The following is an 8,726-nucleotide window of genomic DNA, read 5'->3' as shown; positions in this document are numbered from 1 at the left end:
TTTCTGTGATGAAGTCAGCATGACATCATCGGCAGGTCTCAGGTACGGTAGGGTGACGTGGCAATGACGTCAGCGGAGGACAGGTGGCAGATGACATGGCAGTACGGCAGGGTGACGTGGCAGTGACGTCAGCGGAGGACAGGTGGCAGATGACATGGCAGTACGGCAGGGTGACATGGCAGTGACGCCAGTGAGACGACGTGGCACAGGATAGAAGGCGGTTTGCAGTTTTATCGGACCGCCTCCTGTACGGGGGCGGTATGTGTCAGAGCCCTCCCGATGCAATAAAAGGCGGACACGCGTCCTTTGTACGACGGCAAAACCGCCGTGCTATCGGACGCTAACTCCCGTGTGTCGGGGGCGCCCCGAAATCCACCTGGGCCGTTGGATCTGGGAGGGCGGATCGGAGGGCCGACGGAGCGCGGAGCTGGCGGCAGGTTAATGTACGGGGGCCCGCTATATATTATATTGATTTATTTATGTGGCGGGGGGTTCAAACCTTTGGAAAGCGGGTTATATGTGTTATATGCGCTGGAGAGGAGTTTAATGTTTAATAAACATTTAAACACCAAACTTTAAAATATGAACGTGAAGGGTGTAGTAACAAATTTTAATGAGCGGAGAGGTGGGCAGCGGTTGTTAATTTAACCAGAGGTTAAACTAACTCCAAGTTAAGACACGGAAGGGTTCATAATAGTCCCAGATGGACTATTATTTCCCAAGACTGCATTATAAGGCGATAGTGCCATGGGTTGGGAATATTTATTATTTTTTGGAATTTTATATAGTTTTTTGTAGCAATAGGGATAGGAACATAGGTTAGGTAGCTATATAAATAGAATTAGAAGTTAATATGAGTTTGCGAGGTGAAAGAGTAGGGCAGAGGTTAAGTTTATGGACTGAAACTTAGACATAAGAAGTGAATGGAATTTGGAATGAGGATTTTTATACAAAAAATGTGGCTAGTTTCATTGAAGAAAGTCAAAGCTTGATTTAGTATTTTACAAAAATGAAGTGATAACAGGACTGGTTGGGCAGATCCCAAGGTCCTTAAGGGGTGTTAGTAAGAAACTTTGGGGGGGGGGGGTGAAAGGGAGTTAGACATGCTTCCATAGTTCTGCCACCAAACAACTGCCTTAACATTTCTGTGATTGATGAGATGAGTTTTGTTTTGACCATACAAAAGAGATCCAAACCTTGCTTCTGCAACCTCAAGCTACTTACCCAGCCTAATTCACCTAGCATTTTTTCTTCCATTTGATTGGGTGCACTTAGACTTGCAGACCCTGATTATCCTTTTTTCTTTTGACTGTCCTCCTATCTAAATGTACCCTTATTTCTTCCAAGGGCCCAGATTAAGCAGTTGGGCTCCTTCATTTCTCTACCTAGCTAGTGATCTGCCAAGCTTGAACTGTTTGGACATATATTCATTCTCTAGTCTAGAACAAGCAATTTAAACATGGCATGGTCCAGATTGCACTGTTGGGCCACCCATCAAGTGTGAAAACAACAATACTTGCACATTGTGGACTTTCAAATAAGGTAGCAGTGGTATTTTGACTGGCACTTTCCTGGTCTTTCTTTGGGGTTCATTTCTATTATTTTTTCTGACCAATTCATTTTCTTGCCTTTTGATCATTCTTTTAAGGCATACCCTCTTTACATTTTTAAATTTTCTCTGTCTCTTTTGAAATATGGAACCTTTGCATCATGGAAAGGATGAACATATTTGGCACTTCCCAGTCAATCATGAAAAATGACACCTATTGGTATAGGAACCTAACAGGCCAAACTATCAAAGTAGTCCATCTGAAAGCGCATAGCAGTCCTCCACCCCCAGATGTCCATGCCCTCCCCCCCAAGGATGTGCCTCACCCTCTTGGGCCTTGCCCATCTCCTTATCTCCTCCATCTAGCAGCGGGGGAGGAGGCATGTCCCCATCATATGAGCCGATGTCTACAAAACATATAGTACAAAAAAAATAATTAGAAAATTTCATTAAACAATTTAATAAAACAAGTTAACAGACATGCTAGAATAAATTTCATTCTAATTCATTAAAAAAAGAAAACGAAACTAGATTAATCTAAATAAAACACTAATATTACCTCTATCATCTGGAGGCTCAACCGATGTGAAGAAGATGTTGGGACAACCTCTCCAATCAATCCCCACTTACGGATAACCCAACATGGCAAACACATGGTCATCCACACTGTCTAGTAGCAAAAGCACCTCATCCAAAATATTGGTTGGAAACTATGGCATGCCCCTCTTGGGAATAATCTACCCCCACATGCGCATCCGGGCCTCAGAGATCGACCTAGGAGCGTGATGATCAAATGTAGGCCTCATCTCTGGAAACCTCTCAAAAAATAAACCAAAAAACTTGGAAGCAAAATGCCATAGGTCTCCCTCCCCTATCTCGACATCGCACAACATCTATCTAAAGTCATGCAAAATTGCCTAAAAAAAATGGCAAACCATTTGATGCAACGTGGCACCTAAATCAAAGAATCAACATAATACGAAAGAGGGAAACTGATGAGCCACCCATCACCACAAGAATGTGAAATCATGATGACTAATACTAAGAGGCACCTAGCCTCCTTTGTAGCAAAATAAGAAATCCATAGTTGTCCACCACATACTTGAAAATCTAATGCATGGACCGCATGAGGCCCAACATATGTATAAGTTTATACAAGTTGACTCTCAGCTGCAACACCATGGGGGACATCAAGGGACTAGGGAAAATCACCCCCTCTCTTAGATAAGATAGTGATAAAGTATATGTCCTCCTCCGTGGGCCTATACCACGACTCAGGACCAACACAGTAAGTCTGTTGATGGACATTCCATCGACGGATCAGATGCACCAATAGGATAAAGTGCGCCTTCAGGGATGTACCCTCCTAATAGTACTTGAGGAGGTCTACATTCCTCAAGAGTGCTCGGTTTTCTATAGTAATAGGGTGAGGTCTGTATAAACCCCTCCCCCTCTCTCTCACTTGCCATGATCGGACCATATTGTATCGGTCCGCTTGTTGCTCCCTCTGCTAACGTCTTTGCTACATGATTGACATATGAAATACATTAGCCTCATACATAAAATATTCTTTATTTATTAAATGAAACATGTATTTATAACTATGGAAACATAACTTTCAATTTAAAAATAAAATAAAGTAAAAATTACAGGTGCATTAAAAACATAGTCATGCACTGGTGTCAGTGCACTTTCAACTATAACTGCACCAGTGACGGTGCACACATAAGTATGACGCACCGTGAGTGTTTCAGAAAGTTAAATTTTCATAGTGATGCACCATACTTGTACACCGGTGTGAACATATAACCTATTAGCATTGGTACGGTATGTTCAGGTTATCGAATGCACCGAGCTATATGAATATTTTTAAATATTTATTTGCGGTACATTTGGTAAATATAAATGCATCGGGAGTGACACACCGACACACAATCTGTCGCATATTTCCTGATGCATTTATATTTACAAAACACACCACCAAAACATTGGTGTGTTATGTTGATGCACCGAATCATGGTGCACCCTGTAAATTTACAAAGCGCACTACTCCCGGTGTGAGCCGAACATATCGAGCACATCGAGCGTTGATTTTTTTCTTCTTCCAAAAAAAAAGAAAAATTCAACCTAATTTGCAATTCTAACTCGTTAAAAACTTAAATTAGAAAGAAACATAGATATTACATGGAAATTTGGTTGTCGGGGGCCATTGTGGACACATAATGGAGAAAAACAAATTTTCACACTATTTCAAAAATTGGAAACTCAAACAGTGAACACGATACTAAAAAGTGGTGAGCAAGAGAAGCACTGACATTAGGGCACTTGCATGTGGCAAGAGTGGCACTCATGTTTTAGAGCTTTCCCGCACTGTAGATAGTAAAAATGAAAATTATGGTGGGGAGATTTTTTATTTATTTATTTACGGTGGGCTATATCCGAGAGCACTGTGTTTTTTTGTTTGTTTTTTATTTTTTGTTTTGTTGTTGTTGTTGTTGTTGTTTTTAAATCACAGTGCTCTATCGAGATGCCTTGGGGATTTACATTACTGGTAACACACCGATGTTGTGGTTTTACAATAAAATTGGTAGTTTTTTATAAATTACAAATTGTCTATCGATACACTTTATAAGATGCCCCAGGGCATTGTTATACATTCACTGCCTTGGGATGTCATTACATTTTACAATATGAAGGAGTCCAGTGCTAGCAAATATTCAAGAACCAGTGCATTTGGGTATTTAGCACATCGTGGTTTTTTATTTTTTTAAAAACAAAGTTCTATGGTGCGCCATGGGATATGTAGCTCTAGTGCATTTATGGATAATAAAGGATCGATGCACTTGAATAATTTAGACGCACCGTCAAAGAAACATCTGCCAAAACATTTGCGAGCCCACCTCTGCTACAAACTGATTTTTGGGTTATTTTTATAGGAGCCTCTACAAAAACCTCTGCTAGAAGTTCTATTCCTTGTAGTAATTCTTGGTGCAATGACAAGTTTTTGGTCGCCTTTGGAGTGGATTATGTTATTTTTCATTAACAACTCTACTTTATTCTAGTCCAATAGTTTGCAATCATACCAAAGCTACATAGTGAACATTGAAGGTCCTCCTCAGGAAATGAGATTCATGATAACCCAACATTACTTTCTCTAAATAATTTGAATCCCTATCATCCTAGCATGTGCATATGCCATGTGGCACACGCGTGGGATTTTTCCTTATTGAACCTCCTTTTCTTGAGTTCTCTCAAGGTAGTACACTCATATTTTTCTCTAATAGTCCACTACCTTGAGAGTTTTACATGTTTCCATGTGTCACATTTGTGGAATTCCCCCATAGATCAGGGTGCTTGCTTAATGTTTCATAACATATTCTTCTGTAACCCACCAACCCGCTTCATTGATTGCTTGAAAAGTGTCATTTTCATGTTCTTTCCCTATCTTGTTGTTCTATTCACATGCTCACCATTGGATGATTCATATAACATCGTCAAGATATTTAAATATTTCCTTTAATATTATGCACAAAAGTTAGGATATCTCTAAATAAATGCTCCCTTGTAATATACACAAAATTTATTGTAGTGTAATGGGGCATTAACATTGGTGTTTTACTCCTACCCCAATTTTAGCAGTGATGCCTCAACTAGAGTTGTTTTAAAAATACTTCTATTTCTAAAGTGTGCATTGTTAATACAATACGAATTAGAAAAATTCTTTCTAATCCTTTCCGAAAACCCTCACAGGTCCAATAAGATTTTTTAACCTTCAATCACCAATGGTAAGTTCTAATTGATCATATTCAAGCGCAATTCCATTTCTCCTCCACATAAATAAGTTTGATTTCCCCAATTAATTTCTTTCTCACTTTTCTTGTAGGATTTCAAGAAGAACCATGTTCAAATCTACTACCAAGAGATCAAATCCTATTAAGAGTGGACCATTTCAAATCCTAGTGCTCGATGATAAAAATAACCCTAGAATGAGGTTCCTCTTAGATACACCCCAACCATAAGGGAAGTGAATTCCATATTGGTTTTCCATCTGTGAAATATTCTAGAAAGATGAACACATGAAGAGAAAAGACATCATCAATTTAATTGATTTGGAGAGAAATTTTTTAGGAAGAGGATACTCATGAAGACTAAATGTGTGGCACAAACTATGAGGACATTATGAAGGCTGATATCCACTTCATAATTGTGTCACCATCAATCCTCCCATACCATGAGATAGTATAATTCCGCCTCAATCACACCAAGACTAGTACTTTCACTATAATTAGTGACAATAGTGAGGAATTGGGCTCTTACAAGCACTTGGAAATTTCAAGGGTGTACAAGCTCAAGTCCTTGGAGTTGCTTATTGGGAAAGAATTTTTAGATTCCTATATGAAGTAGTATCCCTCACTAGAGGAGGTATTGTACGAATGGCGGAGAGATAAGAAATGTTCACCAAGAACTAAAAAGGGATTTACCCAACCACTTGGTCTTTCCCTATTTACAAGCTCTCTACTACACTACTTAGTCGACTTTATGGTGAGAAAGATGAACTCACCTTAAGTTGGACTAAGCCACTAATCAATCAAGTAATAGAAGAAAAATTCATGATTTGCAATTGGGCAATAATCCTTTTGGAGAACCTACAGAACCCTATCATCAAATATGCAAAAGGATACCTTACACAAAATGATAGGTTTTATATATCATACTATTTGGTTGATCTTGTATGCCCAAAATGCACATTCCATATCATGGGATAGAAATGGACTCATAACAAATTTTTGGTTTGCATATATTTCAATGCCTTTTAGATAAAAAAAATACGTATCTCACTTTGTGTATATCTTTGATTATTTCGTAGCTCCACTATACTAGCTAGTTTTTAGTAAGCCCACGCTTTGGCTCATAGAAGAAGCTCAAATAGCACAATTAGATTTATTGGTGATTGTTCCATTGAGGAGTGAAAAAAATTATTTCACATATAAGGAGTCAATACGGCTCCTCATTTAATACCTAGGTTCATCCTTGATAGGGTATCCATTAGAGAAGTTACATATTAGACAACAATGGCTATTTTTAACTTCTCAAACAACAACCATAAATTCCTATGACAAACCTACTATTTCAAGATCAAATCCTACATGCTAAAAACCATACAATATTCCAAAGTGAAGCTAAAGCACATGGAAGAGTTGAATCTTTTTGAAGGGAGGCTTCAAAGATATGATCTAAGATGGGTGGGTAGATGGCATTGTCAAGACATAAAATCAAATTGGCCATATGCTCGCCAAGAACTATCAGAAGAGGGTATATACCTATGTACTCAGTGATATGAGAAATTTCAACAAATGATTACAAATACAATAGTTCCTACAATAACAGGCCTTAGGGGATGAGAAACAACAATAAAATGACGAATAAAAGAGGTAGAATGAATAATCCACAAGGCTGGAACAAGAGTAGAAGGCTCAGGAAAAACTAGAATTCTTGAAGTCTCAAGTAGACATTGAAAATAAAAGGAAAGAAATTAAGAAAATGGCTTGGAAAAGAGTGGTGGAAGAAGAAAATAAGTAGAGGAAAAGAAGAAAGAATATTATAGGAAAGTGGCTAAAGAGGGAATGATAAAGGAGGAGCAAGAAGATGCCTTGTGAGAGGAAGTGGAGTGTAAAAGGTAGAATTAAGCTGCGATTCTCCAAGAAGACGAAAGCACGTGTCAATATCGCAATACCATTTTCATTGCAATGACCACAATCACTGAGTGCATATGTTTATGAGACTAGAAACCCCAATAATAAATGATATTAGTGAATCGATGGCATCCCTTGAAGAATAATTCTATTATAGGAAGTAACATAGAATATTGAAGAGGCATTCAAGTTATAATAAGACGGGGGATCTTATAAAATTAGTAGTAGGAATTGAAATGAGGGTTTATTATATGTTTGGCTAGATCATAGAGTAAGGGTTTCCAAGAAAACCTCAGTCTTAGGAGATTTTTCTCAAGCAAACACCTCGTTTGTCGAGGAGATAATTTTTTACCTCAATCAATAGAGAGGATTGGTTACCACCTTTGAAGAGTAGATTAAATGAAATGAAACCTTACTTTATAAGGATCTCAAACAATAAGTCTTGGCCTTAAACAAGAAACATGAAAGGGAGGTGTGAATGGTTCCATGACATGCATAGATAAGATCTCACCTCCATAAGAGAATAAGTGACCCTAAAGGTGATAATTAGGGGAGAAATTACATAATAATAAGCTATAGGAGGTAGTGGACTAAGAACAATAATTTTTTGCATTAATGGAATAACTAGATCTATAAATGAGGAACACATATGAAAAAATAAGCCCAAATTGCATATCTTAAAGCATTTGAAAATATTAGAGGTTCTTGGAAAAGATTCTTCCACCAAATAAAGGTCTTAAAATTCCATCATTGAAATATAGTGGAATTGTGGGACTAATGGGAGTTGCAAAATGTTGAGTAAAATAGGGTTCACGAAAACCTACATAAATTTAAGGGATACCATTCAAACTTCACAAAAAACATTACCGAAAAGTCTAGGTTGGGATAAAGAGAACTTATTAAACATTAAGCCTTTGCCACTTCTTAAAAATAAACCACCCCTAGATTAGATAAATCATATACATAGTGGTGGAGAAATTCATTGGATTGTGGAAGACCATCGAATAATTCACTGTTGGATCTTACACACCTCTATAGTTGGATTAGATCAAACTTAGACCCAAAGGCCATTTGACGAATCAAATCATAAATTGAAGGAGATAATTGATGTGATGTGATAACGAAAATGTGTGGATCAAGCATCCCTCTTGAAACTAATCTATATTGGGTATTAAATTATTTGTCATCTATATTGATGTTTTCAGAGTGGAAAAATTGGAAGAATTAGCTTGTAGGAGCAGTTTTATTGATCCATAAACTGTCGTGGATATTTCACTGGACAATTCGTCATAATAAATATGATAAAACTATACTTTAAAATTCAAAATCTACACTATTATGGTTTATTTATCTTTCAATTTTTGAATCTATAGATTAATGTTTATTGTATATGCATGAAAATTAAAATTTATGTAGATATAGAACAAAAAAATAAAATCTCACAAACCACATTTGACACAAGATATATCCTAGGAAACCCTTTT

The sequence above is a fragment of the Pinus tabuliformis genome, chromosome 1_2 (genome assembly GCF_031772625.1).
Source record: "Pinus tabuliformis cultivar Carrire ecotype Pingquan chromosome 1_2, CPIR1, whole genome shotgun sequence".
Taxonomy (NCBI): Eukaryota; Viridiplantae; Streptophyta; class Pinopsida; order Pinales; family Pinaceae; genus Pinus; species Pinus tabuliformis.
The sequence above is the reverse complement of the archived record's forward strand: the minus strand, read 5'-3'. Positions refer to the sequence as shown.